Source organism: Staurois parvus, unplaced genomic scaffold (assembly GCF_062004578.1).
Source record: "Staurois parvus isolate SC_StPar_1 unplaced genomic scaffold, SC_StPar_1.0 ptg000395l, whole genome shotgun sequence".
NCBI lineage: Eukaryota > Metazoa > Chordata > Amphibia > Anura > Ranidae > Staurois > Staurois parvus.
This window is the reverse complement of record NW_028318191.1, coordinates 2,811,998-2,831,889: the sequence shown is the minus strand read 5'-3', so window position 1 is coordinate 2,831,889 and position 19,892 is coordinate 2,811,998.

Genomic DNA, 19,892 nt, shown 5'->3' with positions numbered 1-19,892 from the left:
TTGCCAAATGGACGTTCTTGGAACATGCAGATGTGAATGCATCCTTACGGTTTTACTAAACCCACAACAGTAAAATCAGTCTGTATATGCAGTAAATCATGCTTGTTATACTCACTGTGGAACCTAAGGGGTTAATCCTCTGCATTGTGTAAGAAGGCCTTTTGATCCTTTCTTCTCTGTTCCTCCCCTTTTTCAAGCGACCACCACTTATCTCCTGATAAGACAAAGTGAATGGAAGGTATTTTGCTCATGCTCAGTTTGGCGTGTATTGCTGGAGAGATTGTTTTTTTTTTTCTTGAGAGAGTGCATGTGATCAGCACAGCCAATCAGCACTGGTCAGACAGAGGTCAGGGGTTTTGCATCTTCCTAGAGCAGAATGAAAACTACAAGCTTTAACCAGTACATATAAATGTGCTACTCACATTTCATAAATAAATACATACATATAAATGTGAATAAAAAACTGGTGACAAAATATGTGGACAAACACAATAGTGAACTCAAACTGGAGCTATGCGCTCCATTAAAGTGCCACAATCTGAAATAAAATAAGTGAAACAACAGTGAAACAATGCACAAACATGCAATGTGACACATAGACTAAATGACACAAATAATTTTAAACCGGATAGGATGGTGATAGTGAATGATGGTCCAAATTACATAAAGCTGTGATAGGTCTATACCACAATAGACTATAGTAAATGCATGTACATGCAAAAAACCTTGTGCATAAAAAATAATAAATGCACTCGCCAAATAACTCCTAGTGCTGAAACATATATATCAAAGAATATATACCGCAAATAAAGTACAATCATGATGGAACATATAAAATGTATCAATAGGTGCAATGATTGTATATATAAAAGAAAAATAAAAGTGACAAATATTCTGTGCCAATATCGTGAAAAAACACAAACTTTGATCAAACTAAAAGGTCTGATCTGTGCACCAAAGCCCAATTCGGTGTTAATAACACCACTTAATCAAAATCCAAAAAACACACTCGTGCTGATGTTAGTGACTGTGGGTAACTGCTGCCAAAATCCAACAGGTGGCTAGATTAGCCTCTCACCTCAGAGCTTCGACCCGTATGGGTCAAAGCGTTTTTTTAGGATCACACTCACAGATCCTTCAAGCATAGAGCCTCTCCACTGGTCTGCTCTCTCCGCAAATAGATCTCCCTCTTATGCAGGCCATAGACGGGGAGAAAAACGGCCGATTTTTCTTTTAAAAAACGAAAAATCGGTCGTTCAAGCGGCCGACGTTACCAGCAATGGTAAAAAAAAATCGGCCGATTTTCATCCCGTCTACAGCCGGCAAAAAGTGTCCCTGCAGAGAGCTCTGCTATTTCTTTGACAGTTCCTTGACATTTATAGTGGTTGCAACAATGTATCTATTTGTATCCATTTAGGATACAGATGTTTTTATTTGGAAACAAATAGATACAATGTTGCAACCGCTGTAAATGTCAAGGAACTGTCAAAGAAATAGTGGAGCTATTCTTCTTATTCCTCTTATTTTTCATCCTTCTTCTTCATCATCATTCTCTTCTTCATCATCATCCTCTTCTTCTTCTTCATCATCCTCTTCTTCATCATCATCCTCTTCTTCTTCATCCTCTTCTTCATCCTCTTCTTCTTCATCATCATCCTCTTCTTCTTCGTCATCATCCTCTTCTTCTTCTTCATCATCATCATCATCCTCTTCTTCATCCTCCTCCTCTTCTTCTTCATCATCATCCTCTTCTTCTTCTTCATCATCATCCTCTTCTTCATCATCATCATCCTCTTCTTCTTCTTCATCCTCATCTTCTTCATCATCATCCTCATCTTCTTCTTCATCATCCTCATCTTCTTCTTCGTCATCGTCCTCATCTTCTTCTTCATCATCCTAATCTTCTTCTTCATCATCACCATCCTCCTCTTCTTCTTCTTCTTCTTCATCCTCTTCTTCTTCATCATCATCATCCTCTTCTTCATCACCATCCTCTTCTTCATCATCATCTTCTTCTTCATCCTCATCTTCTTCTTCATCATCCTCATCTTCTTCTTCATCATCCTCATCTTCTTCTTCATCATCATCCTCTTCTTCATCTTCTTCATCATCATCCTCTTCTTCTTCTTCCTCTTCATCATCATAATCCTCTTCTTCTTCATCATCATCATCATCCTTTTCTTCTTCATCCTCTTCTTCTTTTTCTTGTTTTTGTCTTCCTCTTGCAGGTCACTGCTCATGCGCAGATTTTTTATCAGTAAAAAATCAGCCAATGTGCCCATCATTGCCGCGAAAATCGGCCGATCGGCAAAATCGGCCGATTTTTTTTCCAACTTTACCGATAAAAAAAATCTGCCAAAATACCGAAAAACGGCCAAACAAATAGCCCACTAACGATCCGAAAATATACTACTATGAGAAGCTGCTAACATCTAATCACATACCCATGATCTATTGAATACAATACATATAAATGATGTAGTGCTACTCACATTTCATAAATAAATATACATATAAATGTGAATAAAAAGCATACAGCCTCTCCACTGGTCTTAGGGGTCAGCACTCAGCTTTTCTAACAAAGTTTTTAATAAACCTGAGTGCTGACCCCTAATGCAGGCCATAGATGGGTCGAAAATCGGCCGATTTTTCGGCTGAAAATAAAATCGGCCGATTTTCGACCCATCTATGGCCTGCATTAGGGGTCAGCACTCAGGTTTATTAAAAACTTTGTTAGAAAAGCTGAGTGCTGACCCCTAAGACCAGTGGAGAGGCTGTATGCTTTTTATTCACATTTATATGTATATTTATTTATGAAATGTGAGTAGCACTACATCATTTATATGTATTGTATTCAATAGATCATGGGTATGTGATTAGATGTTAGCAGCTTCTCGTAGTAGTATATTGTATTTAGGAATATAAGCGCAGGAGGTTCACACCATTACTTCTAAGCTTTAACCAGTGCTCTGCTGGACACTGATAGTAGTCACAAGACTGCTCTAACTGCTAATGAGAAAAGGTATTTAGCAGTTTATGTTTACTAATTGCAATTCCATGTTCTGTGTACTGTGGGAGACCAGATATAAAGAGTCTACACACCCCTGTTAAAATGTCAGGTTTCTGTGATGTAAAAAAAAATTAAACTAATGCAGGCCATAGACAGGTCAAAAATCGGCCGAACAAAAAAAAAAATTGGCCGATTTTCACACCGTTAGTGGGTTAATTGGTCGGCCGTTTTTCGGGATTTTGGCACATTTTTTTTATCAGTGAAGTTGGAAAAAATCAGCCGATTTTCCCGGCAATGATGGGCAAATCGGCTGATCTTTTTACCGATAAAAAATCTGCGCATGAGCCGTGACCTGCAAGAAGAAGAAGAATTCCAGTCTGCTATTATATTTGACATGAAAAAGTATTGCGGTTGCAACAATGTATCTATTTGTATCCGAATAAAACCATCTGAAATGGATACAGATACATTGTTGCAACCGCAATACTTTTTCATGTCAAATATAATAGAGGAGCTCTCTGCAGGGACAGAAGTAATTAAATGCCGGGCCGTAGACGGTAACGTCGGCCTATTGAACGACCAATTTTTCGTTTTGTTTTTTTTTTTAAAATGTCCGGTTTTCGACCCATCTATAGCCTGCATAAGGCTGGCCATACATTATACAATTTTTTTGAGAATTTTGCTGTAGATTTACCAAAAACCATATAATATGAGGTCAAACCTAAACAACACTTTCAGTTGTATCCAATTAGGCAGGCCCTTGCACCTTTTGATTTTATTACAGCACTCAGTCTTTTTGGGTATGAGTCTATCAGCATGGCACATCTTGACTTGGCATATTTCTTGGCTCTTCCTCGCAAAAAAAAACTCCAAATCTGTCAGATTGTGAGGGCATCTCCTGTGCACAGACCTCTTCAGATCACCCCACAGATTTTCGATAAGATTCAGGTCTGGGCTCTGGCTGGGCCATTCCAAAACTTTAATCTTCTCCTGGTGAAGCCATTCCTTTGTTGATTTGGATGTATGCTTTGGATCGTTATCATGCTGAAAGATGAAGTTCCTCTTCATGTTCAGCTTTCTAGCAGAAGCCTGAAGGTTTTGTGCCAATATTGCCTGGTATTTGGAACTGTTAATAATTACCTCTACCCTGACTAAGGCCCCAGTTCAAGCTGAAGAAAAAGCATGATGCTGCCACCACCATGCTTCACTGTGGGTATGGTGTTCTTTTGGTGATGTGCAGTGTTGTTTTTGCACCAAACATATCTTTTGAAATTATGGCCAAGAAGTTCAACCTTGGTTTCATCAGACCATAACACATTTTCCCACATGCTTTTGGGAGACTTCAGATGTGTTTTTGCAAAATGTAGCCAGGCTTGGATGTTTTTCTTCATAAGAAAAGGTTTTAGTCTTACCACTCTACCCCATAGCCCAGACATGTGAATAATATGGGAGATTGTTGTCACATGTGCCACACAGCCAGTACTTGCCAGATATTCCTGCAGCTCCTTTAATGTTACTGTAGGTCTCTTGGCAGCCTCCCAGACCAGTTCTCTTCTTGTCTTTTCATCAATTTTGGAGGGATGTCCAGTTCTTGGTAATGTCACTGTTGTGCCATATTTTCTCCACTTCATGATGATTGTCTTCACTGTGTTCCATGGTATATCTAATGCCTTGGAAATTCTTTTGTACCCTTCTCCTGACTGATACCTTTTAACAATGAGATCCCTCTGATGCATTAGAAGCTCTCTGCGGACCATGGCTTGTGCTGTAGGATGTGACTATGAAAATGTCAGGAAAGACCTACTAGAACAGCGGTACTTTATTTGGGGTTAATCAGAGGCACTTTAAATGATGGCAGGTGTGTACTGACCCCTATTTAACATGATTTTGAATGTGATTGCTTAATTCTGAACACAGCTACATACCCAGTTAAAAGAGGAGGGTGTGCACACTTATGCAACCACATTATTTTAGTTTTTTGTTTACTCCCCCCCCCCCCCCCCCAAAGATTTCAGTTTGTTTTTCAATTGAGTTGTACAGTAAATAGGTCACATTAAAGATGGAAAAAGTTCTGAAATGATTTATCTTTTTTTTTTTTTCATCATTTCATCATCACAATATAAATATATATATATATAAAAATATATTCTATAGTATTATATTAACCAACATTTCTACTTTATATACTCTATGCTACCTTTCCCCCCCACCTCCACCCCCCACCCCGTATCCCCTCTGCCTATTCTACCTTTTCTCTGCGTCTTCTTATATCAGCAAGTGGAATTTTTCTGTTGTTATCTTTATTCTTTCCTATACCTCATATATAAGCTAGCTTTTTCCCAGTTCTCCCATTTCCCATAGTAAGCCTCCATCTTATCTTCTTGGGTATGGCACAACCTTTCCATCTTTTTAATCTGCTCGACTCTTTCAATCCAGTCCTCTTCCTTTGGTGCCTCTATTCGCTGCCAGAACTTGGGTATCAGGGCTTTTGCAGCATTTATATAGTACCATATCCCTGATTTTTTATATTTATTTACCGTTATATCCGTAATGATATATCACGGTATATCAAGATACATACTTCTGGATCTAGCTTTATGTCTATTTCTGTCAATTTTCTTATTAAGTGGATTATTGTTTTCCAGAATATCTGGATTTTTGGGCATCCCCACCATATATGGTATATTGTGCCTATTTCTCCACATCCCCTCCAACACAACGGTGTACTCTCTCCACACATCTTATTTTCTACTGTTGGTGAAATGTGCCATCTTGTCAAACACTTATAGTTCATCTCTACTTCTCTCATAGAGACATTTTCGTGAGTTAATCTATACATTCGCCTCTGCTTTTCCTCATCTATCACCACTCCCATATCCATTTCCCATTTTGTTATATATGTTGGCTTCGTGTTTGTGTCTAGTTCAGTGAGTATTTTATAAATTCTAGCAATCCCGTGTTTCCCATCACCTTGTGTTCCCAATATCTTTTCGAACAAGTTCCAATTGTCTCTTGTCCTTAACCCCTTCACGCCTAAGGGTAAAACAAATCTAAATGCCTAAGCACAATTCTGCAACGTTGATGTGTTAGTAAAACCGTACATATCATCACAACTACTTTGTACATCCAGGTGGATTATACCTTGTTTTTTTCAGGACAAATTGGGCTTTCATTTGGTGGTAAATGGTCATGGATAGCTCCTAATTTTTTTTTATTATTAAAGGAAAACTGGGCCAAAATAGTAAAAAAAATCATTTTTTTTAAATTTAACTGTGTGTTTCTTGTTACGACCATAACCTCCCACCAAAGAACAACCCAAAATACATTCTCCAGTTCTTGACGATCGCAGTGATACCATATATGTGTATGTTATTTGTTGTTTGTACCCGTAGTACAGTCCAGAAACAACAGTGTGCATTTTGTTTTTGTCTTTTTTTTTTATATAAAACACACTGTCACTGACATTGACATTAACACTAACTGACACTGATACCAATTTTTTTTTTTTAATCCTGACCTTTGACCCTGACCTTTGCCCTTGACCCTGACCTTTGACCCAAACACTAACCCTGGTACTGAACTAGATCAAACCTTGATCTAGGTATTTTTCTTTATTTTTTCTTTTATTTTTTAATATTTATTTATCTTTTTTTTTTTTTTTTACAAACTTTTTTTTTATCTCTCTATGTCAGGAGTTCGAGAGATACAATGTATCTCTTTTCTCCATTCATAGAGAGAGAGAAAACAAGGGGGCCGGGCTGCACAGTGAGTGATCACTGTGATAGCCAATCAGAGGCTATCACAGCGATCACGTGACCCGGAATCGGGAGTCCCGGGTCCCGATCGTTAGAACGGGACCCGGGGCTCTCAGTGACACCGCGGTCTTGGTGCTGGGAGCGCGCCGAGCGGCGCGCTCCCAGCACAAAGACAGGTACGCAAATATGCGGCCCCACGGAAAAAAGCCCAGGTCCGTGAGGCCGCATATTTGTGTTACGTCGGCGTCAAGGGGTTAAAGGTCTTGGCAGACTTCTAACAAAACACCTCAATTGGAAATACCGCCATTCGTCTAATTTAGTGAAAATCTCTCCCTCTTTTTTTTTCAATTCACCAAATGCTCCTATTTCATCTCCCACCAAGATATCTCCCAATTGCACCTTATCTTTTTTAAACCACTTCCCTCCTATTTCTTCTCTGCCTGGGGGAAAAAACTCTGTATTTTTTAGTGGAATCAGTGTGGAATTAAAAGTCCATTTCATACTTCTGTGTAAGTTATTCCAAATCTTTAAAACATTCAAAGTGTATGTATTTACATTGTCATTTAAACCCCTATACTGTGTTGGCACCCATATCATTCTTCCCAAATCTATTCCGCTAAGTTCATTCTCTATTCTCACCCAGCTTTTTTTATTATTAAATATCCAATCTATGGTTCTTGACAATATTACCGCTTTGTAATATCTTTTAAAGTCTGGGAGCCCTAAACCCCCTTTTTCTCTCCTCCTACTTAGCAGTTCGTATGACAGTCTTGGTTTTTTATTCCTCCATATGTATCTTGTTATCAGTTTCTTAATTATTTTAAAGAAAATTTCTGGGAGTTTAATTGGGATCATTTGATATCTATATATGATTTTTGGTACTATTACCATTTTTACCAGATTAATACGGCCCATCCATGTCGGGGTTCCTCCCTCCAATCTTTTTAATTCGTCTCTAATCTCATTAATCAATGAAATATAGTTTAGTTTATATAGATGTTTATGTGAGGCTGTAAGTTTTACTCCTAGATATTTTATATCCCTGTCTTTCCATTTAAAGGGAAATTCTTTTTGTATCCTTTCTTTTTCGTTTTTTAAGATGTTTATATTTAGAATCTCCGTTTTTGTTGGATTTATCTTTAAATTTGATAGTTCTCCGTACTCCTTTAGTGACTTCATTAAGTTTGGAAGTGTTATCCTGGGGTTTCCTACATAGAACAACAAGTCGTCTGCGAAAGCAGCAACTTTATGTTCTGTATCTCCTATCAGGATTCCCTTTACGTCTCTATTCAGCCTTATTGTTGACAATAGTGGTTCTAGTGATATAACATACAGCAATGGGGACAATGGGCATCCCTGTCTTGTTCCGTTTGACATCTCAATGGGTTCTGACCTCTCCCCGTTTACCCCAATAACCACCGAGGGGTATCTGTACAGCTTTCCTATCCACTCTCTCATCCTAGGCCCGATTCCCAAGGCTTCCAGAGTATCCATCATGAATCTCCAGTTTACCCTATCAAACGCTTTTTCAGCATCTATAGACAGTAGTACCACCGGTTCTTTTCCCTTTTTACTCTTTTGGATTAGCATCAATGATCGTACCCCATTGTCTTTTCCCTCCCTCCCTGGAACGAAGCCCACCTGATCCTCATGTATCCATCCAGGCATTAGCTCTTTCAATCTATTTGCTAGGACCTTTGCGTACAACTTAGTGTCTGTGTTCAATAGTGAAATAGGTCTATAGCTCGAACACTGAGAGGGATCCTTTCCCTCTTTTTGAATGAGCACAAGTTGGGCTTGTAATGATTCTCTTCTTACTTCCATCTCTCCACCTAGTGCATTCATGTAGTTTTTAAGTTTTGGTACTAAGATTTCACTAAATTTTTTATAGTATCTCACTGTATAACCATCTGGTCCTGGGCTTTTCCCCGACACTGTCCCCTTCAATGCTAGTTTTATTTCTTCCTGTGAGATATCTGCATCTAGGGAGTTTAGTTGATCCTCACTTAATTTTAGTAACCCAGCCATTTCCAAATATTTCTTTCTTTTCTGGCTCTTCTCATTGTCTATAGTTTCTGAACCTTCCAAGGGGCTTATATTGTACAGTTTCCTGTAATATTCTATGAAGGCTTTGGTGATATCTTTATTTGAATGTTTCATGTTTCCTTTAGCATCTTTTATTTTTTCTATATAATTTCTATTTTTCTTTTTCCTCAGGGCTCTCATCAGATACTTTCCAGGTCTTTCTCCCCATCTATATCTCTCACTTAAAACTCTATTATATACTTTTCTCCTCTCCTCTTCTATCATTTCTTTCAGTTCTTCTTTCTGTTTTTTTAACTTCAGCTCTATTTCTTTTGTTATTCTATTCTTATGTATTCGTTCTAATTTACCTATTTCTTCTAAGAGCTCATTCATTTTCTCCCTTCTTTCTTTTTTCTTTCTTGCCCCAATCGCCATTAATATTCCTCTTATATAAGCTTTGTGAGACTCCCACACTGTGGCCGTTGACACCTCCCCTGTCTCATTCTCCTTAAAAAAGCGTTCGATCTCCTCCCCTATTTTCTGAGCTATTTCCTTTTCCACTAAAAGTGTCTCATTCAATTTCCATCCCAGCCCTCCGATTTTCCTTCTCCCCCATTCCATTTTCATAATAACTGGAGCGTGATCTGATAGAGATATTGTCTCTATTTCTACCTGGATCAGGTGGTCAATTAATTGATGTTCTATTAATATATAATCTAGTCTTGAATATCTCTTATGCATATTTGAGAAAAAAGTATAATCTCTATCTTGTGTGTGTGTAATTCTCCAGGCATCTACCAATTGACTTATGTGTAATTCTTTTTTCAATAATTTCAGGGCCTTACTTCCTTCTGTTTTTATATGGGAGGTGGCGTCCCTTTGTGGGTCCATACAAAAGTTAAAGTCCCCTGCCAAGATCAAGCGTCCTTTTTTAAAGTCCATCAGCTTCCTCAACACCTTTTTCAGATACTCCTCCGGTTTTTTATTAGGACAGTAGATATTGGCCAGTGTACACTCGATCTCCTGTAACTTGCCCCTTAAAAACAAAAATCTCCCATCTGGATCTGTTTTTCTATCTTCCAACTCGAACCTAATGTTCTTTGCCAGACCTATTGCTACCCCTTTTGCTCTTTTAACCGGGGAATCTGCATAATACCATGTTGGGTGGTTTCTAGACCTCAGCCTAACATTTGAACTTATCTCAAGATGTGTCTCCTGTAGAAATATCACTGAGGCATCTCTATGGTGTAATTCTTTAAATAATCTATATCTTTTCCTGGGGCAGTTCAACCCATTTATATTATATGTTATAAACTGAATCTCTTCCATCTTCCTTAAATTTCCTCTTTTCTCCTCCATCTATATTTTTCATTTCTCTCTCCTTCTCCCTTCTCACTTGCTTTTATATCGTCTTTTATTTTGCAGGAAAAACAACCTCCCTCTCCCATTTCCCACCCTTCCAACCCCCTCCCCTCCCCCCTCTTTTTAGGCCCAACATTTGCCTACTAATCATTTATGGATTAAAAAGTCCACCTTTGATTTGGTCCTTGGGCTAAGACTCCGTCCATGGACGACTTTCCCCTTATCTAACCTCCCCATAACCTCCCAGGCCCCACCTGGATTTATTACAGGCAGAAAAAAAAAATCAGAAACGAGGGCGATAGAGTGGGGATAGAAGGAGAGAAGAAGAGAAAAAAAAAACTATTTCTCTTCCTCCATCCCTCTCCCCCCCTCCCCTCCCCTCCACCTCCCCTCCACCTCCTCCCCCCCCCCCCACATATTGCCAGTCCTCTTTTCTCTACGCTTTATTTTCCCATTGTTCTTCTTCCCAGCCAGGGATTTCCATTCTTTGAATTTTTAAACTTTCACAAAAATTTTTCATATCTTCTGGAAACCTAAGGTATGCTGTAGTCCCATTTTTCCATCCTATTAAACATTCGGGAGTCCCCCATCTATATTGCACCTTTTGTTCTTTCAACCTTTCCAATAGGGGTCTCAAAGTTCTCCTTCTCCACAAAGTCTCTGGAGCCAGATCCGCATATATCTGTATGTCTCCTCCTTCATACTTAATTACTGATTTTCCCTTAGTCTTCTTCCAGATTTTTTCTTTATCCCGAAGTTCATAGAATTTAACAATTATATCTCTCGGCCTTTCTTTCCCCAGATTTCTCAGAATTTTTCCTTTTCTAAAGGTTCCTTCTATTTTAGACCCTTCCATTTCAGAGCTGTCTGTTATAGTGTTAAATATTTTACAAACCACCTCTTGCAGACTTTCTCCCTTTAAGTTTTCTGAGACCCCACGTATCAAGATGTTTCTCTTCCTGTCTTTATTTTCTTGTATCTCGGCCTTATATAACAGTTTTTCTTGGGCTTTCCCTATATTAGTTAGTTCTTTTTCAAGTTCAGAGATAGCCTGGGTCTGACCTTTAACTTTCTCCTCCGTTTCCTCAACTCTCTCCAAGAGGTGTCCCAGATCACTGCGAATGTTTACCATTTCTTGTTTTATTGTTTTCTCCAGTTCTTTAAACATTTCTGCCATTTCCTTTTTATTAGGTATTTGTAGATCTTTTTCCATCTCTGTATTGCCTGATATTTGCTGATTACTAGTATCAGGGCCTATTGATACTCTAGGGCTTCTTTCCATACTAAGGTCTGCTTCTCCTTTTTCAGATCTGCTCTGGGGTCTTTCTGGGGTTACATTCCCTTGGGATGTGTATTTTTTAATTGTGCCAGTCTGGGACCCTTTAAGCCCGCTTCCTTTTACATTTTTGTTTTTCATTTTTCTCTGTGGCACTTATCCTTCTTATAATCCTTTATAAGTTCGTGGGTGGGGTGGGAAAATATTTCTTTAAACTTTCAAGTCTCTGCCCTGTCCTCCTGCTGGTTTTTCTCTTTCTCTTTTCTTCCTCTTCTTCCTTCCCTCCTCTCCCCCTCCTTCCCCCCGAGCCTCTCTTCTTCTCTCTGCGAGCCTCTTCCACCTTTTATACAGTCTCCAAGGGTCCCCCCTTTCACATACACTCTATTTCTTGGAGGTCAGCACAATAGGTCTTCAAATGCAAATCACATTTCATTCATAGTCACTCACCCCCCTCCTATGTCTTCTTCCAATGAGTGCCTTTTCACTCGATTCCTCTGAGGGTCTGTTCATGGGGGGGAACTCCCCAGGGTCTCTTCAGACTCCTTGTCCAGGTCTCGATGGTTCTCCTTCCACTTCTTCTCCTTCCACTCCTTCTATTAGGCTCCAGGGTTACTAGGCGGATAGGGGGAAAGTGTGTCGGCCACCGGCAAACAGGTCAGCGCTGCTCTCTCCCTGCAAAACGCCGGCCGGCTTCTCGATCTCCCAGAGGTGCCTTGCGGCCGGTCACGTGATCGCGCCGGCCCCTCTCGTCTCCCAGCGTCCAGGGACTCTCTCTTCACCAGTCTCCAGCCGCTCCTCTCTCTTCCCTCACCCGCATCAGCCTCTCCTCCGCCGGGAGCCGTCAGACCGGGTAAGTCCCCCACCGCAGGGCTCTAACATGCCCCAGGGGATAAGCTTGGAGGCCTGGGGAGGTCAGACAGCGGAGCTCCGTCCACGAGCTCCTACATTGAGCTCTCCCCTGCCGCCATGTTCAGGCTCCGCCCTCCAGTGACCACCTGAAATGATTTATCTTTGTCTAATTTTTTTTACATCACAGATCCCTGACATTTTAACAGGAGTGTGCAGACTTTTTATATCCACTGTAGTGGATGCATGGTCCTGGGTTTAGTAACACTTTAAGGCTCCAGTGACTTTGGGTGATTTGAAATCACGGGCAGAATTGTCAAGATTCTTCCTGCGATTCCAAATTGCGAAAAAACACTTTTGGGTGCCATTATTCTTAATGATTGTAGTGCAACAGAGTCATGCAGCAAATTGTGCTTTTAAAAACTGTGCTAAGCTTCTCACCTGAAAAACAGAGGAGCTTCTTTTGGGTAACAAATGCGCATAGGGCAGTCCCATTGAAGTAAATAGGCTGCCGTATCTGCGACCTGTGGAAACGTTTGTAAATCGTGCTTTTAAAATCGCTATGCTCTTTCCCACAATGCAGCATCTGAGCGGGGCCTTAGGCTAGGCTCACACCTATGCAGGTTGCGATTGAGGTGTTTTTCTGGTGCATTTTTTGGGATGTGTTAAAGTGTTACTAAACCCAGGATCCTGCATTCACTATATCTGGTCTTCCACAGTACACAGAACATGGAAATGCAATTATGTTAGTAAATATAAACTGCTACATACCTTTTCTCATGAGCAGTTAGAGCAGTCTTGTGACTTCTATAAGTGCCGAGCACTGGTAAATCTTGTAGGATGAGTTTTCATTCTCCCCTATGAGGCTGCATGACCCATGAGCTCTGTCTGGACAGTGCTGATTGGCCCTGTGCTGATCAGATGCGCTCTTCCAAGAAAAATAAAAACCTCTTTAGCACTACATACCAAACTGAGCATGTGCAGTCAGGATCAAACTGAATTTTTACACAATGCAGAGAATTAACCCCTTAGGTTCCACATTGAGTATAACAAGCATGCTTTACTGCATATACAGACTGACTTTACTGTTGTGGGTTTAGTAACACTTTAATGTTGCTAGGGGCAGTTGTATGTTGTCATGCAGGAAACGCACCAAAAACTCATGTACATGCGTTTTTTCATGCATTTCCATTGACATCTATGAAACCAAAAATACAATTTGCTGTGATGTGAACGTGACCCATAGGAAACCATGTTAAATGGACTGTAGTTCTGCAAATGTGAAAAAGGCATAGATGTAAAACCTGTATCCATAATAATAATGCAAAATCATACAGTCATTTCCAAACTGAATTTCAATTGTTTCTAGTTTAGCTTACTTCCCACAGTCAAAAGATGTCCTCGGTTGAAAGTGGAGTGCCCGGCGTTATGGCTGCAGCAATGTGCAGTAACCCTGGTATTGTTTTTTTTCAGCTGGCTAATGGAAACAAAGCCTTTTTTTCATAAAGCGTTAGATCGATCCTTTTTTTTTTGTTTCTTTGATCTAATGCTTTACATTGTAGAAGAGAGATGTGGGGTCTTGTTGACCCCAGATCTCTCCATAAAGTGGACCTTTCAATGATTATTTTTATTACAAGGGATGTTTATATTTCTTGTGATAGGAACGAAAGTGATCAAAAATTTTTTTTAACAGACAGTAAAGATAAAAAAATAAAATGAAATGTAAATGAATGAATGTATACGTAGGTCACACCTACATATGTAAACAGTGTTTAAACCACACATGTGAGGTATCGCCACGAACATCAGAGTGAGAGCAATAGCACTAGATATCCTCTGAAACTCTAAACTGGTAACCTGTAGACATTTTTAAAGTGTCATCTATGGGGATTTTAAGTACCGTAGTTTGGCACCATTCCACAAGCATGAGCAATTTTAAAACATGACATGTTGGGTATCTATTTACTCAGCATAACTTCTTCTTTCATATTTTACAAAGAAATTTAGTAAAATATTGTGGTTTTTTTATTCATTAAAGTGTATTTAAAAAAAAAACTGCCCAAATACCATGTGACATGAAAATTTCCTCCATCAGGTCATCCCCCACAGCTATTACCTTTTTTTATATCACTCAACCCTACCTCCTAGATTGTAAGCTCTAACGAGCAGGGCCCTCTGTTTCCTCTTGTGCCAAATTGTATTGTAACTGTAATGTCTACCTTCATTTTGTAAAGCGCTGCACAAACTGTTGGCGCTATATAAATCCTGTATAATAATAATTTTTACATATATGAGAGCAATGTCAGAATTGGCCTCGCAAGAAAGTGGTTAAAAAAATAAGGTTTTTTTGCCCATACTACTGAATTTCATGAGTGCACCTACTTTTGCTCTCCTGTGACCCAGATTTAGCCGACAGCAGACTAAAGCAGAACTAAACCCATCGATTTAACAGTTTCAAAAAATGGTTACATTCAAGGCATGCTGGAAATGTAACTGTCATGTTTTCTTGTGTTCTCAACCAAACTGTCAAATCATCAAATGGCTGGTGTCATAACTAATCATATGTGCAGCATCAAGGCAACTGTAGATCAAATAGAGGCTTAGATGGCAGCTTCCATGGCTGAAAAGGTTAGAAGGGGTTAGTTCCGCTTTAAGTCAGCTGACATCACAGAGCCGAACCAGGCTCTGGAAGGATCCAGACCATATTGTCGGAATCCTCCCAGCTGCCTGATTGATAGCTGGGTCCAGCTCTCAGTGAATGTCTGAGAGCAGAAGCCATTTGCACCTGCCCTCTCTGTGGCCCAGTGCTTCAGCAAGTGCTGGAGGGGCAGAGTGGAGAGTGGTGACTGATAGTCTCTGCCCTCTGTTCAGAACAGACTGAGAGCTGAGCAATTAGTAGTCATGTGATCACTTAATTCTTAGGCTTAGAGCTGCTTTTGGACAGTTGCAGCATCACACCCATACTCCAGCATAAATGTGAGAATAGATTTTTTTTTTCTATACCCCAAACTTCTCCTTTAATCTGAATGATATACACTGTCCGAAAATTCGTTTGATTGAGAAACATTTTCTAATTTGCTCTTTTGAATTTTCCTGTCACCGTGGTGATAAATGAACTAACAATTAGAAAATCGAACAAATGTTCCTAAGATGAAAATTTTTGAAGAAAAAAATTTGTTCATGTATGGCCAGCATAAAGCCGGGTACACATGGCCCGAAAATCGCCAGAAAACAATTAGTTCGTAGGAACCGGCTGACTTTTGGCCTGCGTGTACATGACCATGACCAGTATCGGATCGGCATCTGATCAGCACTGGCAGACAATGGCTGTGAGCACTGATCAGTGTGCCTTGGTGGGGGGCAATCTTCCATAAGAACACAATAGGGAACTCAGCAGGGGAGATCACTGTACTAACATCCCTTGCGTTAATACAGAGATCTGTCACTTTTTTTTCTTTCATTCAGCCCGCTGGGTTGAACAAAAAGAAACTTAGTGCGTACTGCGCTTAAGTGAAAGCAGGCAAAGGTAGCTTGTATCAAGGGAGTCTGTCATGCATATTATTATATTACAATCCTGTCTAAAAATCTGCAAAACAGTGTTTTAGGTCTTTTTATGTTTTTTTTTTATTTCTTTACATACAGTGCATCCAGAAAGTATTCACAGAGCTAACTTTTGCCACATTTTGTCATGTTACAGCCTTATTCCAAAATGGATTAAATTCATTTTTTCTTCACCATTCTACAAACAATACCCCATAATGACAACGTGAAAGAAGTTTGTTTTAAAATCTTTGCAATTTATTAAAAAAAAAAAACACGTTTACGTGTATTTACAGCCTTTGCCATGACACTCAAAATTGATTGGTGCATCCTATTCCCACTGATCATCCTTGAGATGTTTCCACAACTTGATTGGAGTCCAACTGTGGGAAATTCAGTTAATTGTACATGATTAGGAAAGGCGTAAACCTGTCTATATAAGGTCCCATAGTTAACAGTGCATGTCAGAGCACAAACCAAGCCATGATGTCCAAGGAATTGTACGTAGTCCTCCAAGACAGGATTGTATCAAGGAACAGATCTGGGGAAGGGTACAGAAATATTTCTGCAGCATTGAAGGTCCGAATGAGCACAGTGGCCTCCATCCAAAAGAAGTTTGGAACCATCAGGAATCTTCCAAGAGCGGGCCGACCGGCCAAAATGAGTGATCGAGGGAGAAGGGCCTTAGCCAGGGAGGTAACCAAGCACCTGATGGTCACTCTGAAAGAGCTCCAGTGTTTCTCTGTGGAGAGAGGAAAACATTCCAGAAGAACAACCATCTCAATCAGGCCTGTATGGTAGAGTGGCCAGATAGAAGCCACTCCTGAGTAAATGGGAAATGGCAGCCCACCTGGAGTTTGCCAAAAGGCACCTGAGGGACTCTCAGACCATGAGAAACAAAACTCTTTGGTCTGATGAAACAAAGATTGAACTCTTTGGTATGAATGCCAAGTGTCATGTCCGGAGGAAACCAGGCATCACTCACCACCTAGCCAACAACATCCCTACAGTGAAGCATGGTGGTGGAAGCATTATGCTCTGGGGATGTTTTTCAGTGGCAGGAACTGAGAGACTAGTCAGGATTGAAGGAAAGATGAATGCAGCAGTGTACAGAGACATCCTTGATAAAAGCCTGTTCCAGAGAGCTCTGGACCTTAGTCTGGGGCGACGATTCATCTTTCAACAGGACAACGACCCTAAGCACATAGCCCACATAACGAAGGAGTGGCTATGGGTCAACTCTGTGAATGTCCTGGAGTGGCCCAGCCAGAGCCCAGACTTGAAACCGATTGAAGATCTCTGGAGAGATCTGAAAATGGCTGTGCACCGACGCTCCCCATCCAATCTGATGGGGCTTGAGAGGTACTGCAAAGAAGAATGGGAGAAATTGCCCAAAAATAGGTGTGCCAAGCTTGTAGCATCATACTCAAAATGACTTGAGGCTGTAATTGGTGCTAAAGGTGCTTCAACAAAGTATTGAGCAAATTCTCATGTACATGTGATTTTTTTAGTTTTTTATTTTTAATAAAGATTTTAAAATAAACTTCTGTCACGTTGTCATTATGGGGTATTGTTTGTAGAATGTTGAGGAGAAAAATGAATCCATTTTGGAATAAGGCTGTAACATAACAAAATGTGGCAAACGTTATGCGTTGTGAGTACTTTCTGTATGCACTGTATATCGTCTGTCTGTTATTCTCAAAGTGGATAAGTTTGTTCCCTAACCATATAGCTGGATATTTAAATTTACCACTGTATATAGATATGTAAGAATATCTGTGTCTTTTTTTTTTTAAACTTTACATATTAATAATCGGTCAGCTAGTCAATTAAGAAAATAATCGCTAGTTGTAGTCCTAGATAACTGTTCACACAGGATGTGATTTTTAGCCGGTTTTGCATAGAAGTGGCTGGAAGGTAGTTTTGCATAGATGTGACTAGAAAACACTTTTGCATAGAAGTGACTAGAAGACAAATTTGTATAGGAGTGGATGGAAGGCAGTTTTGTATAGAAGAGGAACCACCAAACAACTCCCTTTCCCCACTGAAAACTGACAGGAAAAGCTCACCACATAAAATAAACCCTGCTGCTTACCCACAGCAGGGCTAAATGTAAAAACCTCTACTTGCCCAACACCCGGAGCTGCATGTTCTGGGCGTGGGACGATATGATTTGCATATCACTCCCAAAATGTGAACTTATTGTTTTTAATGGTGTTTTGTACCTCTATCTGGATGACCCTACTGAACCAACCTGTCTTCACACAGCACTCCTTAAATACCCAAGTATACATACTCCCAGCTAGAGGCCCTCACATTCCTCCCCATTATCACACATCTTTTTCCACACAATTACCTTAGCTGCTGCTGGTACTCAGGACCCGCATCACGGGGTAATCAGGAAGGATGCACTTTGCAGTTCACAAGGTGGGCAAAGGGGCACATATCCTAATCAAGCAGTCTGACTGGCAACCACCACCTCTCTTACTATAGGACCAGAATGGGGGTATTGTTAAATTCCTCTAGCACCTGAGGCCTAGGAAAAAACAGCTTTTATCACCATATTTGTATTTTTCAAGTGTACCTTAATACGGTTTGGGATGAAGAATGCACCAGTCACCTCTCAGAGGGTCATAAATGACATGCAGGTGCTGGCAGCATTCTTGGTTACCTATCTGATTGAGTGTACAGCACTACCTGTTTAGTGCACTTTGGCCACCTGTCACAAGCCCTGTCACAAGCCACAGTGCTAAAAATAGAGAGCAACTGAGCATGTGCAGAACAGGGTGAGACAGCGTATTACTGGATTTTAACCGCTTCCCGCCCGCCATATAGTACAATGACGGGCACAAGGCAGTTCTCTCGTTCTAGGAGGACGTCATATGACATCCTCCCATTCTAACCGCGCATGTGCAGCTCTGGGAGTGCGCAGGGCGGCGATCAGCGGTGCGCTATGTCCCTCGGACACAGCGGATCATTGATCAACGGAAATAGGGGCGTTTGGCAAGCGTTGGTAAAACAGCCAAGTGTGAACGAGCCCTAAGGCTCCATTCACACCTATGCAGTCTGCCTTTTGTCCATTTTGCAGTGCTTTACGTAGTTCAGTTTGCTTTTTTCTACACACGTTTTTGATGCATTTATACCGTATTTTGCATTTTGTTCAGTTTTTTTTGTTAAATATTTTTTGTTGCTGGGCAGAATAAAATGCAGCAAAGATGCACTGACCATTTCCAAAAATGCAGCACCTCAAAAAACATAGATGTGAACATATTCCATAGGAAATCATGTTAAATGGACTGTAGTGCGTTTCTGCAAAAAGCACTAAAAAATGCATTGGTGTGATTGAATCCTTACCTGGAAGCTGGTCCCACTCTTGCAGATATCCTCCCCTTGAGTGAAATGTTCATCTTAACATAAATGTGTGATTGTACAGGGCATTGTTTACTATGTTTATAAAAAATACCAATAAATATGTATATGTATACTGTATATACACTATATTGGCAAAAGTATTGGGACACAGCTCCAAATCATTGGGTTCAGGTGTTCCAATCACCTCCATGGCCACAGGTGTATAAAATCAAGCACCTAGGCATGCAGACTGCATCTACAAACATTTGTGGAAGAATAGGTCGCTCTCAGAAGCTCAGTGAATTCAAGCGTGGTACTGTGATAGGTTGCCACCTGTGTAATAAGTCAATTTGTGAAATCTGCTTGCTGCTAAATATTCCACGGTCAACTGTTAGTAGTATTATAACGAAGTGGAAGCAACTGGGAACAGCAAATCAGCCACGTAAAATGACAGAGCAGGGTCAGCGCATGCTGAAACGCACAGTCGCCTTCAGATTAGCACAAGAACAGTGCGTTGACAGCTTCATGGAATGGGTTTCCATGACCGAGCAGCTGCATCCAAGCCTTACATCACCAAGTGCAATGCAAAGTGTCGGATGCAGTGTTGTAAAGCACACCACCACTGGACTGATGAATCACGCTTCTCTGTCTGGCAATCTGGTGGATGTGTCTGGGTTTGGCGGTTGCCAGGAGAGTGGTACTTGCCTGACTGCATTGTGCCAAATGT